The sequence below is a fragment of the Bidens hawaiensis genome, unplaced genomic scaffold (assembly GCF_021521415.1).
Source record: "Bidens hawaiensis isolate Kalapana, Puna unplaced genomic scaffold, B.hawaiensis_p1.1 tig00019657_1, whole genome shotgun sequence".
Taxonomy (NCBI): domain Eukaryota; kingdom Viridiplantae; phylum Streptophyta; class Magnoliopsida; order Asterales; family Asteraceae; genus Bidens; species Bidens hawaiensis.
This window is the reverse complement of record NW_027492981.1, coordinates 364,538-387,935: the sequence shown is the minus strand read 5'-3', so window position 1 is coordinate 387,935 and position 23,398 is coordinate 364,538. Positions and strand designations below refer to the sequence as shown.

Here is a 23,398-nt window from a genome sequence, read left to right as displayed (position 1 = left end):
CGCAGCGTATGGTTTTATGTTTTATTTTGCGATTTTTCGATTTTTATTCGTTTGTTGGAATTGAAAATTCGAAAAGTCATGGTGATACATGAATAGTTGACTTTCAATTCCCATTTACTTTATGTTTTTAAATTGAAGATTGAAAAGTCATGGTGATACATGAATTGTCAATCTCCAATGCTTATTTCTTGTATGTTTTATATTGAAGATTGAAAAGTCATGGTGATACATGAATCGTCAATCTCCAATACATATTTACTCGTATATTTTAAATTGAGAATTCGGAAAGTCATGGTGATACATGAATTGTCGATTCCCAATTCGAATTCGTTATCTGTATTAAGTTTGCATTTAAATTCATGTTTTACTTCAGCATTTGATAGCATGTAACTTCGCGAAACAAGTTTTATAAGATTATACTTTGCGCTGAAACCAATGTTATTAACTAAAACTAAAACTTTTATAGAATGCCTCCACTATCAGCTCGCTATCGCCAGAGAGAAGCATCGCGCAGGCGTAAACAGCAACGTTCCCAGGAAATGGCCGCCGCAATAGCCCAAGCCTTAAACCAAAACAATGCTGATACCTCCAGCTACAACATTAAATCCTTCAATGCGGGTAACCCTCCAAAGTTCACAGGTCTTGGAGGAGCCACCGTGATGCTCCAGTGGCTCGAGAAGATTGAAAACACTTTCCTCCATACCCAATGCCCTTCAGACAGACGAACCCTCTATGCCTCAAGTGTCCTGGAATCTAGGGCGCTTACATGGTGGAATGGAGTAGCTCATGCGCGTGGCGCAGAAGCTGCTTCTAGCGTACCTTGGGAAGAATTTAAGGATCTCCTAATGCGAGAATTCTGCCCTCCCAACGAAGTCAAGCGCCTGGAAGAAGAATTCTGGAACTTGAAACAGTACAGCGGCGAAGCGCGCGAGTACGCGACGCGCTTCCACGAGCTAAGCTTACTGGTCCCTCACCTTGTTACCCCTACCCGCCGAGCCATCGAGAAGTTCCTTGGGGGTCTCCCCATGGAAATTCAAGACTCCGTATGGGCCAGAAACCCAGCAACCCTCTCTGACGCCATCGAGTTGGCCGCTGTGCTCAGCGACAACCATGTCAGAGCAGGAACCCTGTTCCTGCGGGGAGCTGAGAAGACCAAACCCACCAAGACTGTCCCTGAACCATCAGAAACCAAACCAGAACCCTCACACCATAATAACCCCAAACGTAAGCGCAGAGCCTATGCGCTTACCAACCCTCCCATTGTCCAGCAACCCATTTATCAATCCCCAGTTTACGCGCCTAACCCACTGTCAACCTACCCAGCACCTCCTGCAGTCCACAACTATGCCTTAACCACTCCAGCACTTCCTGCCCCGCCAACTAAGAAACCTTACACAGGAAACCAACCCTTCTGCCCAACCTGTAGACTTCATCACCCACCTCAAACCCCGTGTCGACAATGTAACAGATGTGGCCGCACTGGTCACACTACAGAGTACTGTAGAGTCCCTTCAGCCAACCCAATTGTGCAAACACCACCAGCCTACCCGCATAACCCACAACCAACTTACCAGAATCCACGACCCAGGTCGTGCTATAACTGCGGTGATCCCAGTCATTTCCGGAACGCGTGCCCGAGACTACAAGTCCAGATTACTCAAGCGAATCCGGTGAACCAAATTTCGAACCAAGTGGCGCGAGGCCGAGCCTTTAACATAACAGCGCACCAAGCGCAAGCGAATAATGACGTAGTTAATGGTACATTTTTACTTAACGATCACTATGCATCTGTACTTTTTGATACTGGCGCCGATAGAAGTTTTATCTCTCGCGCTTTTGAGCAGAAGCTTGCGCGACCGCGCGATAGCTTAAGCGAAAACTTTTCAGTTGAATTGGCTAATGGTGAAACTATTTTATTAAACGCTGTGATTAAAGATTGCACGCTGAACCTTAACGAAAACGATTTTCTAATTGACCTCATTCCTATGCCTCTTGGAAGTTTTGATGTTATCATTGGTATGGATTGGCTCTCGCATAATCGCGCCGAAGTTATTTGCGCTAAGAAGTTGATTCGCATTCCTCGTGAAGATGGTGATCTTCATATCTTTGGCGAGAAACCCTCCCGCGGTCTTAAGCTTATGTCTTGCGCTGAAGCCCGGAAACTCATGCGGAAGAAATGTGTTGCATTTTTAGCCCATGTGGTTAAACCTGATGGAGAAAAGAAGAAACTTCGCGATATCCCTGTTGTGCGTGACTTCCCTGAAGTTTTTCCTGATGATCTTCCTGGTATCCCTCCCGCTCGTGAAGTCGAGTTTCGTATTGATCTCGTCCCTGGTGCTTCCCCCGTAGCCAAATCTCCTTATCGTCTTGCACCCGCTGAAATGCAAGAATTAGCTAGCCAACTTCAAGAGTTGACCGCTAAAGGATTCATTCGCCCTAGCTCTTCGCCCTGGGGTGCTCCGGTGTTGTTCGTTAAAAAGAAAGATGGATCGTTTCGCATGTGTATTGATTACCGCGAGTTGAACAAACTCACCATTAAGAACCGGTATCCCTTACCGCGTATTGACGATCTCTTTGATCAACTCCAAGGTGCCTCTTGTTTCTCCAAGATCGATCTCCGTTCTGGCTACCACCAGTTGCGTGTTCGTGATGAAGATGTTCCCAAGACTGCTTTTCGTACTCGTTATGGCCATTTTGAATTCTTGGTCATGTCCTTCGGTTTAACCAACGCACCCGCCGTTTTCATGGATCTTATGAATCGGGTGTGTAGGCCTTTCTTGGATAAATTCGTGATTGTGTTTATCGATGACGTTCTGATTTATTCCAAGACTAAGGCCGAGCATGAACAACATCTCCGATTGGTATTGCAAAAGCTTAGAGCCGAGCAACTCTTTGCCAAGCTCTCCAAGTGTGAATTCTGGTCGGATGAAGTACAGTTTCTTGGCCATGTTGTGAACAAGATGGGTATTCATGTCGACCCATCCAAAATTGAAGCAATCAAGAACTGGATTACACCGTCCACTCCTACCGAAATCCGTTCTTTCTTGGGCTTAGCTGGTTATTACCGGCGTTTTATTTCGAACTTTTCAAAGATCGCTTTGCCTTTAACAGCTCTAACGCACAAAGGTAAGCCGTATATTTGGGGCTCGAAGCAAGAAGAAGCCTTTCTAACGCTCAAGCGTTTGTTGTGTGAAGCTCCTGTTCTAGCGCTACCCGAGGGAAGTGATGATTTTGTCGTGTACTGCGATGCCTCCAACCAAGGTCTCGGTTGTGTTCTTATGCAACGAGGCAAGGTTATCGCTTACGCATCAAGGCAACTTAAGATTCACGAGAAGAATTATACGACTCACGATCTCGAACTTGGTGCAGTTGTATTTGCCTTGAAAATCTGGAGACACTACCTTTATGGTACCAAATGTATCCTCTACACTGACCATAAAAGCCTTCAGCATATCTTTGATCAAAAGGAACTTAACATGAGACAACGCCGATGGAACGAACTCATCAGCGATTACGATTGTGAGATCCGGTATCATCCTGGTAAAGCTAATGTGGTAGCTGATGCGCTCAGCCGTAAACCCAGCCAGCTTAACTGTATCTTGCCGCGCACCCAGCTTCATTTCGCGCCGATCCTAAACGGTCTTGAATCGCGCATTCGCGACTCGCAGCGCGCATCCATCAGCAATGGCAACCTTCGCGCCGAGTTAGCGTGTGGCGCGGAAGCGCATTTTGTCCCTAATCTGAGTGGAATTCTCTGCTATCTCAATCGCATCTGGATCCCTTGTGATGAGAATCTTCGCGCTGATATCCTTTGTGAAGCGCACAAAACTCGATATTCTATTCATCCTGGCGCTGATAAGATGTACAAGGATTTGCGCATTACTTATTGGTGGCCTGGCATGAAAAAGGATATTGCTGTGTTCGTAGCTAAGTGCCTGACTTGTTCTAAAGTTAAAGCTGAACACCAACGCCCATCTGGTTTGCTCGAACAACCAGAAATTCCTACGTGGAAGTGGGAAGGTATAGCAATGGACTTTATTACCAAGTTACCTTTGACAGCAAGCAAACATGATAGCATTTGGGTAATAGTGGATCGTTTGACTAAGTCTGCTCATTTTCTGCCCATTCGTGAAGCCTACCGTGTTGAGCATCTCGCGCAGCTTTACGTCAAGGAAATTGTCTGCCGCCATGGTACTCCTTTGAGCATCATATCCGATCGCGATGGCCGTTTTATATCTCGCTTTTGGAAATCTCTCCAATCTGCGCTAGGAACTCGCTTGGACATGAGTACGGCATATCATCCTCAGACTGACGGTCAGTCTGAGCGAACTATTCAAACTCTTGAGGATATGCTCCGATCTTGTGTTCTTGATTTTGGAGGTAATTGGGATTCACACCTACCTTTGATCGAGTTTTCTTATAATAACAGCTATCATTCCAGTATCGGTATGGCCCCATTTGAAGCACTTTACGGTCGAAAGTGCCGTTCACCGATTTGTTGGAACGAAGTGGGTGAAGTTCAAATCACAGGACCCGAACTAGTTCAAGAGACAACCGATAAAATCGCCAAGATCCGTGATCGTCTGCTGACTGCCAGAAGCCGGCAGAAGAGTTATGCTGATCGCAGGCGAAAGCCTCTCGAATTTCTAGTTGGTGATCTTGTTCTCCTCAAAGTGTCGCCTTGGAAGGGTGTTGTCCGCTTTGGGAAGAAAGGTAAACTTGCGCCTCGTTATGTTGGGCCATTCAAGATTCTCGCGCGTGTAGGAAAAGTTGCTTACAAACTTGACCTGCCGCTCGCGCTCAGTAATGTGCATCCAACTTTCCATGTATCCAATCTCAAGAAGTGTTTAGCTGACGAGAACCTTCACATTCCTCTTGATGAAGTTCAAGTTGATGAATCTATGCATTTTGTTGAGAAGCCCGTGGAGATTATGGATCGCGAGGTGAAGAAAACCAAGCGCAGTCGCATCCCTATTGTTAAAGTTCGTTGGCAGTCCAAGCGCGGAGCCGAGTTCACTTGGGAAAGGGAAGATCAGATGAAGATCAAGTACCCGTACCTTTTCTCTGCGCCACCTACTACGAGTTAAATTTCGGGACGAAATTTCTTAAAGTAGAGGAGACTGTGACAACTGCCCGAATCCGACCCGACCCAGGTACCCGTTTCTCTGATCCGTTTCTTTTTATGATTTAAAGTTTATTATTAATCTTTGTAAATTTAACTGAGTAAATTAAAATATATTTATTTTTATTTGTTCATTCCCGCCTCTTTCTCTTCCCCTTTTCTTTCCGCCGTCCCGCCTTCCTTTCTTGTCGTCCCGCCTCTTTGTCTTGTCGCCATCCCGCCCTCCTGCTTAACCCTTAAGCCTTGAACCCTCTTCTTTGCTTGTCCTTTGGTTTTTCCCGCCTAAGGATGTCTGCAGCTCCACGCGCTAAGGAAGCCTGCGTGAAGACATCTTGTTCCTGCAATGCGTGAAGAGAACTCTTCTCGCAGCGCGCTAAGAATGTATGTTCTTCCCGCGATGCGCTAAGAATTCTAGTTCTTCACGCAGCACGCTGAGAATTTGTAGTTCCCGCGGCGCGCTAGGAATTTATGTTCTCGCAGTGCGCTAAGGATCTGTGATTCTTCCTGCAGCGCACTAAGGATTGTTGTGCCAGCCTTCGCGCTCGCGCACTCAGCCTTCTCGCGCTGAACCCTTTGAGTTCTGTTTAAATCTAGCCGTTTGCTTTTGTGTTGTCTTATCTTTTGAGCTGTTGACCTAATCTGCTTTGTCTGAAAAGGTTACTTTCGGCGCAGCATGCGCACCAACCCCATTGGCTGACTGATAAAGTGACTGACATTATCTTTTGAGGATCTGCTTTTGCCATGCTTAACCTGTACCTTTTTCTGTCTCCGCCCATGCTTTTTACTGTTCCCTGACAGCTTTCCCTTTTGCTTTTCCTCTTTTCCTGCTGCCATATCTTTTGAGATCTTTTACTTTTTGCTTTTGATATCTTTTGTTATCCTTTGAGATCTTGCTTTTGGAATCTTTTTGCTGTTATCTTTCCTTTTACTTTTGGAGATCTTTTCTAGGGTTTATGTCCCCTAGGGTTTGCCTATAAATAATAGTAGTATTTTCTTAACACTTCACACACTACACTTATTATCTCTTCCTCCCTTTTTGCTCTCTGCCGTTGTCCTCCTGCCGCCTCCCTCCTCTCTTGCCTCCGTCTTCCTCCTTGTTCTTCCTGCTTTTCCGGTAATATATTACATATAATAATTTACTTATTAATTATGCTAACTTATTACCTAGACCTAAAACCGATCGTTGAAACATAATCTTTAATTATAGGTTAACTTTGCTTGTTTAAGAGTTGGTTCTTGCATTATCTTACATCGCATCTTTATCAAGTGAGTAATCTCGTATCTAATCCCTTTTTGTTTTAATGTTTTGGGATGTTCATGTGTTCGTACAAAACTGAGTCTTAAACTGTTTATGAAGTTTTAGTCGCGCAGTATCCCATGTGTTATGGATATTTACTTGGCTGTTATTTGTATGTGTGTATCATTAACCGCTTTGTTCGGCCTATTCCGAAGTTCTCATGGATCCATTGGTAGACACGGGAGAACCTATCGTTTATGTTTTCTCTTTTGTTTACACTTGCACAGTTTTCTTGTTTTTGTGCTCAATTGGGAGTACGGATTGAACTATGAGCTATGAATCTAAGGCTTGGTCACAATCTGATTTCACCCTTGTTAGATACCAGATTAACATATGTTGCGCGCAGATTTACTGTTATTATCTATGATTATCTATGATTAACTATGAATATCTATTAAACTTGATTTCTCACCAACACGCAAGTGTTTGACGTTTATTTTAACACATGTTCAGGTTTGCAGTAGCTGCTTTGAAGCTTGGGGACACATAGGATGTTTACTTTTGTTTTGGACCTAGATTTAAAATGTAACAAGACAAGTTTATGTTATTTGAATATTATGCTTTATAAATATATTGATTTATGTTGATTTATGTTCTTTATTTTCCCCGCTGCGCGTGCGCGATAAAATGTGTATTAATAAATATTGACACCAATAGTGTCGCGAGTAATGAAGCAATATGTGGCGCCCCGATGTATAATCCGCCTTCGGTCGGGGTGTTACAGGCCATTCCCCTGAGGGTGGTATACTGAAGTGAAGATTTGGTTGATGCGCAATTCCTTGAGCCAGCTGGATATCTTCCTGTCAGTGAATTGTTTGCCATTGTCGCTCACAATTTCCATGGGCAAGCCAAAACGGCATATGATGTGGCTCCAAATAAATTGCTTCATCGCCTCGGCTGTGATTTTTGCTAGTGGCTTGGCTTCAACCCATTTTGTGAAATAGTCTACCGCCACTACCAAAAATTTTACTCGCCCTTGCGCTTGCGGTAGGGGACCCACAATATCGACTGCCCATTTGTGGAAAGGCCATGCGGAGGTCACCGGAATCAAGTTGTTCTTTGGCCGCATGGTGTTTGGCGCATAGCTCTGACACGCTTTGCATTTTTGGATCTCTTTTAACGCGTCCAAGTACATGCCTGGCCAATAGTAACCTGCGCTCATTGCCTTGGCAACCACCATGCGCGGGCCAGCATGTATTCCACAGATTCCTTCGTGTATCTCTCTGATCACATAGCTTGCTTCCTCAGCATCTAGGCATTTCATGAGTGGTCCAAGATAAGAGCGTCGATATAATTTACCACCAAGCAGTTCATAGTTCTGCGACTTGTGTCTTGTCTTCCTCGCCTGTGCGCGATCGTCTGGTACCTTTCCCTCCTTCAAGATTTCCATTATTGGAGTTATCCATGATGAAGGTGTTGTATGAATTACAAGGACAGACTTCGCTCCCACCGACGGGTTGCTCATTACTTCTACCCTGACATCTTTGCCAAAGTGATCGAAGCTGGTTGATGCCATCTTACTCAGCGCGTCAGCAGACTTGTTTTCACTGCGCAGAATATGTATGATTCTGAAGAAGTCAAATTGCTCGATGAGCTTTTTTGCCTGCTCTAGATACAGAGGCATGGTGTTCTCCTTGGCATCATAAAGGCCATTGACCTGTGCTGCTACCAAGTATGAATCAACATGGGCCTCTAGCTTTTTAACTCCGAATTTGTGCGCGATGCGCAGGCCAGCCAGCAGGGCTTCATACTCAGCTTCATTGTTGGTGCTCTTGAAATCCAACCTGATTGCATAAGTATACTCATGATTTTCTGGATCCACCAGTTTGAGGCCTGCGCCGGACCTTCGTTGTTTGAAGCTCCATCAGTGAATAATCTCCAAACATTTTCTTCATCATTGGCTCGCGGAGGGTCTACCTCACGCTGAGCCTCTTCAATTTTTCCTTCGGGGATTTCTGCGATGAAATCAGCTAAGACTTTTCCCTTTATTGCTGGACGGGGCTTATAGGCGATCGTGTGCTCTCCTAATTCCAGCGCCCATTTTGTCAGCCTTCCTGAGAGCGCGGGACGCCGCAAGACTTGCTGGATGTTGTAACCAGTCAGAACTTCAATAGGATGACCATTGAAATATCTATGAAGCTTGCGCGACGCGTGTGTTAGTGACAAAACTAACTTTTCCATGATGGAGTAGCGCGTCTCAGGATCTGTCAGCACCCGACTCACATAATATATCGGTGTTTGGATTCCCTTGCGATCCACCAACAACACTGCGCCGATGGCGCGTTCTCCTGCTGACAGGTACAATGTTAGAGTTTCGCCAGGAAGTGGAGCTGTGAGCGCGGGCAGATTTATCAGACATTCTTTTATCTCATTGAAAGCTTGCTCAGCCTCAGGCGTCCACTTGAATTGGCTTTTCTTTAGGCAATTTCTCAATGTGTTAACGAATGGGGTAGATTTGCTTGCATGGTTCGCTAGGAACCTGTTGATTGATACCAATCTACCATTCAACTTTTGAACTTCTTTCATGGTGGATGGCGAGGGCATGTCAAGGATGGCCTCCACCTTCTCTGGGTTCACCTTGAACCCATCCTTGGTGACCATTACACCTAGAAATTTCCCCTCTTGTACGCCGAAAGTGAATTTGCTCGGGTTGAGCTTCATGTTTACTTCCTTTAGGCGCGAAAGGGTTTCTTCGATGTCTTTGAGCAATTGTTTTTCCTCCCTGCTTTTAATCACCAAATCATCCACGTAGACTTCTAGGTTTCTTCCAATTTGCTCGTTGAAAACAGCATCCATAAGTCTTTGGTAGGTGGCTCCTGCATTCTTCAAACCAAAGGGCATTTTTGTGTAACAGAAAACACCCTTGTCGGTTCTGAAGGCAGTCTTGTCCTCGTCTTGTGGTGCCATTTGAATTTGGTGATAGCCCTTATAGGCATCCAGAAAACATTTGAGCTTAAATGGCGCCACGGAGTCCACCTTCGCGTCAATGTTTGGGAGGGGGTAACAATCCTTTGGACATGCTTTGTTGAGGTCTTTGAAGTCAATGCACATCCTCCATGACCCGTTGCTCTTCTTTACCATCACAGGATTGGCTACCCATGTCTGGTATCGTATTGGGCGGATGATGTTTGCGCGCAGTAGATCCTCTACTTGCTCATTCATGGCCTTCGCCTTCTCATCCCCCATGACTCTCTTCTTTTGAGCAATTGGCTCTACAGACTTGAACGTGTTGAGAGAATGTTGCGCCAGGTCTCGCGGAACCCCAGTCATATCAGAGTGTTGCCACGCGAAGACCGACATATATGTTGTGAGCAATCTTTTCATTCTCAACCTCGTGTCGTCTGATATCGTAGCTCCAATTGTGATTGTTTGCTCTGGGAATTTTGGGTTGAGAATCCATTCCTCTGGCGCGCTGTCTGCCATTGGAAGTTTCATTCTCCCTTCCCGTGGTGTACTTGTCACTGCGCACAAATGATCTCGGTATACGAACGTTACACCTGTTGGTGTTGGGAACCCCAACGCGCCGTGCGCTGGCGACGGTATGGCGTTGAATTGGGCAATCGTTCCTCTACCCAAGATCATATTGTGGCATGAAGTGGTGGGCAAGACCAAGAAGTTGACAATTTCGGCTCGCTTGTGTTTCTCATACCCCATAGTTAGTTCAAATTGTATTTGACCTAGGGGGTGAATGATTTCGTTTGAAACACCAGAGATTGGTGCATTCACAATTTCGAGCCTTGCTTGGTCTGCTGGATCCAACTTCCTGAAACATTGCTCATACATGATGTCTGATTCACTGCCAGTGTCCACCAGGACTTTTGACACTTCATAATGAGCAATGTGTGTAGTGATGACTAGAGGACTGCTGATAGAAGGGCCTCCCCTGATTCTTGGGAAGATTACTTGTTGCTCGCGCCAATCTCCTTGGACTTGCGCGCTTCTCTTTCTCGATCGTTGCCCTTGCCTTCCTCTCTCGGCTACACAGATTCTTTTGAACTTTTTGTTGGCTGGGGCTCCTTCTGGTTGTTCATTTTCTGGTCTTGGGTTTTTCACCAGGTGAGCCAACTTGCCTGATTTCACATCTTTTTCAATTGCATCCTTCAAATGGTGGCATGCATCAGTGTTGTGCCCTGTGGACTTGTGAAACTCACAATACTTGCCACTGTTTGATGGTCCCTTATAGTGTAGTGGCTTGGGGCTTTTGAACTGGACATTCTCAGTGCTTAGCACTTGTGAAGGTGTTTTAGTGAGGGGGGTCCATATTCTTGGTAGAGGTCTGTTAGGATCTCTGCCACCTTCCCTCTTGTCACCCTCTCCGCGATTACGAATGTCTTTTTGGGGCTGGGGTGAGCTTGGTTGCGCCTGCTTTTCTGCGGGAGAAAAACTGGTTTGTTGCAACCTGGACCATACAGAGTTTTGTTTGCCCCTTCTTTCGTTGTTGTGCGGTGCCTCTGCTTGATGCCCTCTTTCTCTTGCTCTATCTTGGGCAATTTGTTTTTCATTTCGCGCGAAGACTCGAGATGCTTCCATTAGCTTAGCCCAAGTGGTTGGCATGCCATCTCTGCTCACGAGAGCTCTGCGGAGTTGATCACTGCGCGCACCTTGTATAAAGGCCACACGCAAGAGTTACTCAGTGATACCTCCAATGGCAAGAGATTCCTGATTGAAACGAGTTATGTAGTCTTCAATCGTTTCATCATTCCTGCGCACGCAGTGCATGATGTCATCAGGGTCGCGCGTGTGTCTGCGCTGCTGTACGAAGTGAGCTTGGAACTTTTCCAACAGCTCTTCGAACCCATCGATTTGTCCAGTCGGCAAGCTTTCGAACCAGACACGCGCCGCGCCCGTAAGGTAGCGAGCAAACATGTGACACCATGTTGGCATCGTCCAGCTTTCTAGGTTTCCAGTGTTATAAAAACCTTGTAAGAAATCGTCTGGATCTGTTGTGCCGTCATATTTGCCCAAACCACTTGGCATCTTGGTTTTGTGCTGAATGGAAGCCTTCGCGATGCGCTCAGTGAATTTTGAATGCTTCACCAAGATGGCTGGCCTGTATGGTGTGGTTACATCCACTTGCCCTCTCACTGGTGGGCTGTACGGTGTGTACAGATCCATATCGGCTTTGACTCCAGGCGCCATGTTGATGTGCGCGCGAAGCTGTGAGCCTCCTGCATGAGTATCTCGCGTCTTCCTCATGCTGTGCACTTCTTCATCACTAAACTCAGCGTGTTCAGTGTGAACAGAGTGACCATCTTCCGGCGCGCGCGCCCTTTTTGTTGTTCCTTGAATGGTTTGCTTATCAAACGCGAGCCTTTGTGTTAGGTCGGCTAACTTTTTGTGTTTGACCAGCTCATTGTACTTGTCCATTAGACGTCGTTGCTCGTTTATGAGCCATTCTTTAGGGTCATTGGTTTCATCTTCTGGACCCATTGGTCCTTTTTGTTTTGCGCCGGTAAGATTTTGGAACGTGAGATCGTCTGGAGGAGTTTCAGTCTGGCTATGAGGAGTTGTGATGAAGGGATGGTTACTGGTGGTGCGCTGAATCACGCGGCACCCTCAGAAACTGCTGTCCCTCATTAACATCCTCACGCTCAATATCCTCCAGAACTTGATCGCTGTTACGAACACCAGAAACCATGGTGAAATTTTTTTTTAGAGAGAACTGATGAGATTTTGTTGCCGTTGTAACAGGTGATGGCGCCAATGAAGAAACGTGGATCGGATCACAGGTAGACGATCAACTTTCCTCGGGTTTGAGTATGCTACTTCACCGATGGTTCTCCGGAGTATGAGTTCTTCCACCTACAAAACGAGCAGCACCGTGAACTTACCCCTCAGAAAGGGACAGAGGGGTCCTCTTTGGGGTAACCCTCCGGTGTGAGAATAAGAGATTGTAGGAGAAGATAATAATAATCTGAGAGTAATGAATTGGAATGTATTTTCTTGCTTGTTGCTTACTCTTGCTTACCTCTCCTTGTGGAGGTGGTGTGGTATTTATAGTGCTAGGGTTTCCAATGATTGGGCTCAGACCCAATTAGGGCCTTTTTGGCCTCCTCCTATTGCTTTGCGCCACGTGTCCTTAGGACACCTGGTGCTTTTTTATTGATTATTCTCTGACCCAGGTATTTTACCTGACCCATGTGCAATCACGTGGTAGCACATGGGTTTTGCTGAGTTGTCCACCTTTCATTGGCAGCTGTCAACATCAGCATATTCTTATTCCTTAAAGGATACCTTCTGGAATGTTGTCTGACGTGCACAATCAAGGTTGTCCTTATCCTGATTTGGATAAGGACGAGGTTGATTATGTGCATGTGTGATATGCGCCTATCCTGAGGATGCGCAAGGTCTTCTCTTTATTCTCACGCGCAGATGTTTCATGCGCAGATGTGATATGCACAAGCATATGTAATATGCGCCACGCGCGGATGCGCCACGCGCAGATGTGATATGCGTGAGCATGTGATATGCGTCACGCGCGGATGCGCCACGCGCAGATGTGATATGCGTGAGCATATATGGTGCGTGAGCATGTGATACGCGTGAGTATATGTGATGCGTGAGCATATGTGATACGCGTGAGCATATGTGATATGCGCCATGCGCATAGGTTTTGGCTTTGTGCCTTCATAATATCTTGATTTCAAGCCTCTTGTCTATATCTTGTGGGTTGACCCGCCTCGCTCGATGTTGAGGCGGGTACATACCTCTTCAAGCAGCATTTCCGTTACTCTGCTTCATTACATCTGTTAATCGCTAGTGTTTGTGTGTTATAATTATGTGCTGGTAATAGTTGTTTCATGAATAATACATTCTCGTTTTATTAGATCTACAGTATTAGCAGCATTTCCGTTGCTCTGCTTCATTACACCTGTTAATCACTAGTGTTTGCGTGTTGCAATCTCGTCTGAGTTCATCAGATCTTAGTTGAATGGACGTGTTGTTAGATCTATCTGCAGCATCTGTGTTGATTACACCTGTTAATTAGTTAATAGTTAGGGTTTGTGCGTTATAATTTCGTTGAATTGATGTGATGTACAGCATTTGTGATTGAGTCCGCTAGGTTTTGTGTGAATTAATAACAGTTGTTACATGAATGCATTCTTGTTTAATTGATCTCCATGCAGCTTTTGTGTTGATCAAACCTACCTGTTAATTAATAGCTTGGACTTGTGTGTTATAATTCCATTTAATTAACGTGTTGTTTTTGTTGTACAGCATTGTACTACTGTATTCTTTTCAAGTATGTGCTTCTTGGCATATTCGCCGTCTCTCTGGATTTTACAGTCGGTGTGTCATGCGATTCCACCAGCGGTAAGCCATGTTTTCCATGTATATATATATAGTGTCTGTTTAATTTCAGTTTTTCTAAAGAAAATAGCATTTCTGAAACATTACATCATTTGTATCTATACTTTCTTCTTAATTGATGATGATAATTTTTATTTCTCTATCTATTGAAATAAAACCTGTTACATTCTAGGAAAAATTGCCACTTATGGATCATATATCTATCTATCCGAGAGCGCAAATGGAAATGACGACCACACGTCCTGGAACGCACTGGATTTCAAATATGTCTCACTGCTGGCATTACCTGACATGCTTAATCATAGTCATGGTTTGTCAAATTCCTTTGATCAGATATGGTGACCCACATTAACTACGGATGCTATTATATACAATCAGTTTTTTCATTTCTTCAGGTGGACCAATAGATCTGTTCCGTCTCGGGGATAGAGAGCAGTGTGTTAGTCCCGAGGGTCCTGCAAGATTTTTGGGCGTTTTAGAATCACTCCCTTCACACAATGTCAAAGAGAATAAAAATTCTTTTGAGAGTACCCATCCTAACACAAGGTTTCTTTTTTTATATAGTTATACCTTTTCTTCTTATTAAACTTTCTTCTTATTTTAACAGTACATGGCTAATAAATTTTTATAGATATATACTGAAAAAAAGATATGATCGAGGAGGATTTGGAGAAGTTTGGGTGGCTTTTCAATGGAATCATATTCATACCACTCATGACACTGAAAATCAAACTTCTGGTCCTCCAATTATACAATTGTGAAGCGTATAATGGTAATTCAGTTAACTTCTCTTTGGATTCATCTGTTTTTTTTATTAGTTTTGTATAGAGTTAATAAAATATATTCTCAGCTTTAACTATATACGGTTATCCAAGTCCAAAATGTATAGTACAGTATCACCATGTGTGATATTCTATAGCGTCGATTGACTGTTATGTGCTTTGACTTTCTCTTTTTCTGTAGTATGGTTTTATGGATTCAGAATTAATGAATGCCAAAAACTGAAAACAGGTAGAAAGGGGCAACATAGCTTACTTAAGTGGGATACGAGAGAAGTATTTTGGTGAGCTTTTTCTAGACATCTCTACATACTCGGATGAAGAAGGGCTGAAGCATATTGCAAGATATATTGAGTCTTTTGGGTCAAAGTCAAACGAGATATGGCTTGTGTTTCGTCATGAAGGTGTTTCTTTATCAACACTTCTGTATACAGCAGACGATATTGGAAGCAGTGATGGCACAACAAATGAAAATGATGATCATGTTAAACATGTTCGTATACTGCATCCGTCAAAATGGTGGCGTTGGTTGAAGACCACGAAGGCGGGTCAAGCGGAAATGAAGAGTCTCATATGGCAGTTGGTATGTTTGCTAATCGTTGTTAAAGAGTTTTCTTAACAATTCATGCATTCATTCTAAAGGGTTAAAAGCTCAAATAGGTGTCATAACAAACACGTATAAGGGGTCAAAGGGGTTAAAGTCTCCAAAGTGCTATTTGATAAAATAAGCTTAAAAACAACGAGTCAAAAGTCTCCAAAGTTCTATGTAATGCATAAAACCTCCTATAAATCATTATCTTGAGAAAGTTGGATTGTTTTTAACAATAATTTAATCAGAATTTCGGGTCACCTTATAACTCAACTCAGACACAGAGCGAGTGCTTTGATCCAAACCCATTTTTGCAAGTTCATAATATTTTAGCTGGTGCTCGATCTTTAGTTATATTTACTAACTTTTCACTCTTTTTCTTATTTTTCATCAGTTGATGACCGTAATATCACCCACAAGGATATCAAACCTGGTGAGAACATTACTCTCTTCTATGCAGAAGTGCAACTCAGATTGTGTTTCTTGTTTTTCTCTATAAAGATATTTTCCTTTTCTTTTTCATTCTATGCACTTAATTTCTAACCTGAATAAGTCTTTTGATAATTCTGCATCTTGGAGTTGTTTTTGTAACATTACATCTTCATGATTTAATATAAGCTTCTTTTAGTGTCTATTCTTACTTGGAATGCTAATATTCTCTGTTTGCCAGAGAAAACGGTCATTTGCTTTGAAGATCAATGCTTAAAAGGAAGCCCTAGAGGAAATGAAACTTATGTCACTAAATTGTATATCACTTTGACCTATGTTTCTTATATATTGACTTTGACCGTATATAATGTTGTTTACAATCTAATCGTTTGTGGTTTTTTTTTTTTCACAAGGCGCATTATTGACTTTGGTAGTGCAATGGATGAATTGACCGTAAAGCATTTATATGGGGCTGCTGGACCTTCTAGGTATCTTTATTTGTATTTTGTTGCTTTTATGTTATAGTTTTAAAAACATGATGCTATGAAGTCATCCCAATTTTGCCATTTGAATTTTTCTAAAAAGAATTTTGTAGTCTTCTTTGTTAGGTTTCCTCCTTCTCAACTTTGTTTGTGTTGGTACCATCTAGATCAAAAAATGGAATTTTACTCTTTTTTTTATAATAAATACCTTTGAATATTCTGTCTTAACAAACGAAAAGCAATATAACAATCTACACGGATGGTATACTATGTATCAATTTGGATGTGATCGATTTGCTATTTCCTTGTATATTTGTTCTGGATTTTACTGGTTTAGCATATTATTCATTTGAAAGTCATTATTGCATCTGACAGTAATTCTTTTTCCTAAAACATGTCTAATCTGATTGCCACCTTGCAGTTTGGCTGTTATGTTTTATTTACTTTTCATCTGATTCAATTAGATTTTATATCATTCTTTTATTCTTTGTCAGGAATGAGCAAACTACTGAATACATGCCTCCAGAAGCTTTTCTGAATGCTAGTTGGTATCATGGGCCATCAAGCATAACAGCAAAGTATGCCTTTTTTTATATATCCTGTCTTTGTGAAAAGCTCAACACTTGCAAAATGAGTTCCCTTTGCCTTGATAAGTCTTATGAAGCAAAAGTCCTAATTTTATTGTATGTTGAATTGTTGAAAGGTATGATATGTGGAGTGCTGGTGTTGTGATCTTAAGAGTTGTTTATAGGGTCACGAAATGTGTTTCAACTTGATGCCAGAACACTGACCCTTTTGGAACCACATCTTGATGGATGGAATGAAGGATTAAAGGAGATTGCTTATAAGTATGTCCCATCAAGCTCAAGATAAAAATAAGTATATTAATCCTTATTCAATAGCCAAACGGGTAAACTAAAATAAATAACATAAAGGTAAAAGGGTTGGAATTCATTCCAAATAATTTAGTGAATGAAAGCTCCTAATTCATACTTTGAAAAAGTATATTATTCTTGAAGTGATGCGGTTTTGCTAATCATATTTGATATGCTAATTATATAAGAAAAAAAAAGTTTGGTAAAAAGTCTTATGGCATGTATAAAAGCCATATTTTTTGACCCGTTATGTACCTCACTCGTGTTTCCAAATATTGGATGTGTTTTTCAACTTGTTTGTTTGTTAAGCTTGACAGTCGGTTGTCTGTTGTGGTGGCAGACTAAGGTCTTTTATGGAGTTATGCGTTTTGCCTCCGGGGAGTTCTGCGAAACTTTCTCACAATGGGGAGGTTAGTTGATCCTTTATCTTCTGAACATACAATTTCTACATGCATACCATAAAAAGGTCGATAAAGCTTTCGTAACTGACGTGGGACGATAATTTTATAATCTCAATTAACCAGCATCACTTTTCTTTTTTAATTCTATGTGTTCTAGTTGAATTTCTCATAAATTTAGAAAGGGAAGTAACTTCTGTATTCAGCTGTGTAAAGTTGAAGGTGGCAAAATTGGGCTGGTTTGGTAACGGGTCAAACATTAAAATATTTTCTAAATGACGGTTGGTTGATGTGAAACACTATTTTCTAAATGAGCCACAGTATGAGCTCAAGCAGCTGATCCTAGTAGCTCATGAGCGTTTCACGGTTTCACTTTCACCCCTAGCGCCTATTGTACTTTTGACTTTTGTATCGACCGGATGGCTTTGTACTAACTCTTAAATTTATTTTTGGATATAGAGATCGGGTTTGCCAGCTACATGGAAATGCTCTGAGGAATTCTTTTCAAATCAATTTAAGAGCAGAGATCCCCTTAAAATAGGGTTGGCTGCCACCTTATCATAATTCATCATATATTTGACAATGGCTTCCTACATACAGTTTTCATTTATTCTTTTTTCCCTTTTCTAAGCAGGTTTCCGAATGTTTGGGCTATGAGATTGGTACGCCAACTACTGGTTTGGGACCTGGTAAGTTTTGTTAAAACAGGGTTTATTAATATTTCTTTCACTAAAATCGGGTTGATTTGGGTCGTGTTTTATTTCAAAAGGGGGAGTGAAATTTGCCCAAATATTTTTAGTTTATCAAACCTCCTATATCTATCCTTTAAAAGATTTGGGTTATATTTATTTATCTATAAATAAATTTAAAAAATGGAGCTCAGCCCCACCCAACCCAGCCTGGACCTATTCGGTTTGTTTTGACCTGCGTTGAAAATGGCCCGTTTCAAACTCAAACCATTTGACCTTTTACCCCACTCATCCAACGGGCCGATCTTTCCACCTCTAATTAAACGATGCATCTGCTTGCTGCTTTTTGAATAAATAGTTTGGTAACTTCAAACTACTTATCTAAACATCTAATTTTACCTTTAATTATACAAAAGATTGCTGCAAAAAAGATAAAAAAGTTATAAGCAATAAGCAGATAAAACAGTTTTATTAAGCAATCTCAAAACAGCCTTCTAGCTCTTGCATATGCTTTTGGAGTTTCATTTATTATTGGAAATTGAACTACAGGAGGATCGATTAACAGCTGATGATGCTTTGAGGCATCCTTATTTCACACATCATACAACATGATGATCGATCCACAGGTAATAATTTTCACTCCATTGAGAAACAATTTAGCAAGTTGTGTAACTTCAAAATGTTTATATTTAGCTCTACTTAACTATTCACTCAACTTGTTTCCAGGTTCATGGTTTGTGAGCCCAACTCGTAAAATTTAGACCATGCTTTTACCACGTTTATACCGCATCTGTAAATGTTTTGATATATGAGCTAGGGTTATATGATGGCAATATCAATGGTTGTTGAGATATGTTCATATCTACACGAAACGATTTTACCGTTATGATTTTGGAATGGGATGGAATCTGTGAATAATTGTTGGATGCAATGCTAGGTGAGGGTTTTCTTTTAACATATGTCATCAGTTTTTTACACAATGTGAGACAAGTTTGATCATAACATGTTTAAATCCTTTGCCGACACAAACCGACTACATTTCAATTGTTCATGTCGCACGCATCCCAACAAAACTAAAAATTTAAGTGTATGATTAGACGCTTGAATGAAATAATGCTCGCTCTCCTTACACATGCCTCGCTTTCTCTTAACTTTTGGGTTGAAGCTTTACACACCGCGTGGTGGTGTTACCTTTATAACCTATTACCCGCTAAAGTTCTCAATTTTCAAACACCAATAACCACCCTTTATCACCGTCAACAGTCTTATGACCACCTTCATGTGTCCGGGTGTGCTTTTGCCAATTTTTGGGAGTACCGGCATCTCAACCGATCCACAGGAAAGGCCATATTGTCTCGACATGTCAGATTCTTTCTATGGAAGATGATTGATCTGTTTTATTCACCTCACATAATGACATAAGACTACATCAAACCCGGTATTTTCAAGAACCGGCACTGGGTAGGAACCGGTTTCGGACATAGTCAACAAAAGTCAAAAACCTGGTCGGGTATTTGACCGGGTTTTCTGGGCTTTTATCGGGTTCGGGTAGGGTCAGGTCCGGAGTATTGACCGCGTAGAGGTGGAACCGTTTCCGGAGGATCCGGGTATGGTTTTGGAACCGGGTTTTTTACCCACCTCTACCTCCATCCACGACCATCAACTCACACTTCACCCCTGGCCCATCATCCTCATCGGCCCACTTACCAACTCAATCTCCATCTCAGTCAACTCCCTCCGTGACCAACTTCTCAGACTTACAAAACTCGTTCCAAAATCACTCACTAAAGCTTTATTCGATCCTAATTGGCATGATGCTGTGACAGAAGAATATAAAGCTTTAATGGATAGTAAACCAACCTGTTACATGTTTAGAAGTGCAGGGGTCTTAAGTGTACTAGTTAGAAGTGGGGGGCCTGTTATGAAAATGCTGTAACTAACAGATAGTTAGGTTCGTTATTCGTTGTGTACTTAAACCGCCAATTCGTTAATGAGAAGTAGGCAAAAATTGGTAAATTCTTCTGTTATTCTTCTTTTACCTGTCACAACTCAACCACCATCATCATCATCATCATCGTACTCAGTATATCCCACCAATAGCAATGCTATGGTAGGGTCTGAGGAGGGTAAGATGTAGACAGCCTTACCTCTATCCCATAGGGATAGAGAGGCCGCTTCCGGTGAGACCCCCGGCTCGATAGTAGTTTTGCATCAAGCCTTGGACATAAGGCACATAGCACTCAATCATCGGGACACCGGCTGATCGGTGCATGTGCCCTTGTCTTTCGGCTATCAACGCCACCACATGAAGCCTGATTAACCTTCCGCCACTTTTAACGTTATTTTCACGAGATTAGTAAAATAACGTTAAAATTAGTGCAATTTTACTTTTGCCCACCCGAGGGTTCACACATATATACATTATATGCGCGCACCGCAAGCAGGGCGTTACAACTCAACCACCATAAAAGTGCTAAATGGTTAAACAAAGAAAGAAGATGGGCATAGTTAAATTTATGAGAAGAAATAAAGAATTTTTTTTTTAGAAGTGGTGCTAATTTCAAACATTTAATCACAAGGGGTGTGGGGTATTATTTTTAATCATAAGAGGGGTTTTTGGGGTTAGTATTGGCGAGTAATAAATAATGAAAAGATTTATGTCAGATCAAGAGTTAATTGCTATTAATAGTGGCGAATAAAAGTTAATTGTCATCGCTAGTGGCGAATAAACGCTAATTGCTATTGCTAGTGATGAATCAGAGAACTAAATTTCAAAGAAAACCAAATCTGTCTATTTCATTCATCAGTTTCGGTACAAAAGAGGGAGAGTTCAAAATAACCACCCACCTAGCTTATATTTAGGGAAATGAAATACAACTGCTTTGAAAAGTCAAATGAAAGAAAATAACATAGAAATAAAATTAGCTTGGAAAATAAAAACAATGACACATTATGTAAAACGTGGGTTTTGTGAATGGAACGAGTTTTCAGGTGTTGGGTTCTGCCTGCGTCAAGCTGAGCCAAGTCAACTCCGTCTAAACCGGGTCGTGATAATTAGGTGCTCCAGTTAGTTTCTCGAACGTGTGGCTAACATTTGGTCATCTCCCGAAGTTGACCAATTCACAAACTTCTTGTCAAAAATGTATTTCTCCATGGAGACTTAAATGAGGAAGTCTATATGTTTCAACTTTCAACCATGGTCTTCACATATGCTTCCAAGTCCCAAACACTTGTGCCAGCTAACAAAATCAATATAATTCTATAAAGCCTCAAATAAGCCCCTTGGTGTGATCCTTTGCCAAATATATTACGAAGGGGGTGTTTGGGTGAGTTTTTAAAACTCACTTATTTGCTTGTTGAAAAGCAAAATGTGTTTGGCAAAGCTCCTCCAAAAACTTCAACTTGGAGCTTTTCAAAAGTTTTTTTTTTTTTTTTCCATCATAATCGAAGTTTTATATAATTTACTATAAAACGATTACAATAAAGTTGTTTTTGCTTTTCAAAAAGCAAATAAGCAAAAAGGCAATTTTAAAAGCTCGCCCAAACACCCCTAAGTGCGGTTTATAGAGTACGGTTAGTGATACCTCACTATATGTCTACAAAAGGGTGACAAATGGCTTATTTACTTTTCTACTTAGATGACATTATCTGATGCAGTTTTGGAAGCGATCAATGGCTTGAGAGACTCATGATTAATCAAAAGACGATAAATTGAACCGAGGTTCCAAGAATATTGTTCTCATGATAATAAGCTTAATCAAAAACTCATAAACTAAACAATGATAACCCTATTTATACTAAATATGAAAACGATAAACATGGAAACGAGATAAACATAAAAATAATAAAGATATTAAAAATCTGAATTCAAATAAGGAGATATCTTGCATCATACTCCCCGTCTTCGAAAAAAAAACTCGTCCTCGAGTTTTGTCTTTGAACCCAAGCCACCTGGATCAAAAAGAACATCAACTCGATTCATAATCATTACCACCATGACCCACCCAAAGAGCTCAACTTCATAGTACACCACGTCTCGCTCTAAAGTTGTACAACCGAGGTCTATTGGGTTGTCGGGTATCTTTACCTCTTTCTCCCCATCCTCTAAAAAGACTCGTCCTTGAGTCTTGTGAACTTCGAAAAAATCACTAACAACCGGAGATAAAAGATCGACGACTTTATACTTTATTAACCCAGCATTATCTTGATCATTTAGATTTATTGGCGCATCACCATGTTTCTTAATTAAAGGTCCACATCGACTAAATCCATGTAAAGGACGCGGGCACCCATAATTCAAATCTATGTTATCTTCTTTTACAATGGGGCCCACTATATTATTATCATTTTTTTTACTTGCAATCAGGTTTGAAAAGAAGATATTATTCTCCCTATTATTGGTAGGCATATCCACAAATGTGGCAATCTCATTTTGAACTTCCTTATAATTAGCAGGTTCCATGTTTAGGGATAAATTGTTCAACTCCCCCATGATTTTCTCCTCAATAAGTGGGATTTCCGTAGCCACCAGATCGCCACCAGATCGCCACCAGTAGCTTCTAACTTTTGCATCACCTTACCACCCTTAGCCACCATTGCGACACTAGAGACCACCGCATCACTACCCACGTCATCCAAACATGCTTCCTCATCCCTGTAGTTGTCAAACACGGGTGGCAAATTGTAGCTAAAATCGCCACAGGAAGGATCCACAAATACACAGTCATCTTCATTATAATCAATTCTGTCTTCATCAAAGACGGGGTTGTCTTCCGACACTTTCTGGATAAATTGGTTCAAATAATAGGCGCCCCTTTAGAGATAGGGGTGAGCGGCAAGCAGCCCCTTGTATAGGGTTCCAAACCTATGGATGACGGCTAAACGGCTGCTGCTCTCCGTCTCCTCCTTCGTCCCAGACGACGGTGTTTGACTCGGTTTCCGTCTTGCACATTCCCCGATGTAACTCGAGATCGCGGACTCGTTTTCGGAGCCGTTCGATCTCTTCAAGATCACGGACTCATTGTCGGAGTCGTTTGATCTTCTTAAGATCCCATGGGTCGGAATAGACTCCACCGCTGCCTCGGTCGGCGACTCTGCGAGTAGGACGTCGATCTTCTCCACACGCACATGAATAGAAAACACTCGTGTCGTTGCCTTTGTCGGCACATCTACGAGCAAACAAGTATTCACGTTCATGTCGAGCCATTTGAGAACCAAAAGCTCTGATACCAACTGATGCAGTTTTGGAAGCGATCAATGGCTCGAGAGACTCATGATTAATCAAAAGACGATAAATTGAACCGAAGTTCCAAGAATATTGTTCTTATAATAATAAACTTAATCAAAAACTCATAAACTAAACAATGATAACCCTATTTATACTAAATATGAAAACGATAAACATGGAAACTAGATAAACATAAAAAT

The 23,398-nt window shown here is 41.9% G+C and overlaps 1 pseudogene; it reads left to right on the top strand.

The window, feature by feature from the left end:
- Window positions 1–21,663, top strand: part of LOC143558787 (uncharacterized) — a 41,088-nt pseudogene extending 19,425 nt beyond the window's left edge.
- Window positions 21,664–23,398: the final 1,735 nt, after the last annotated feature.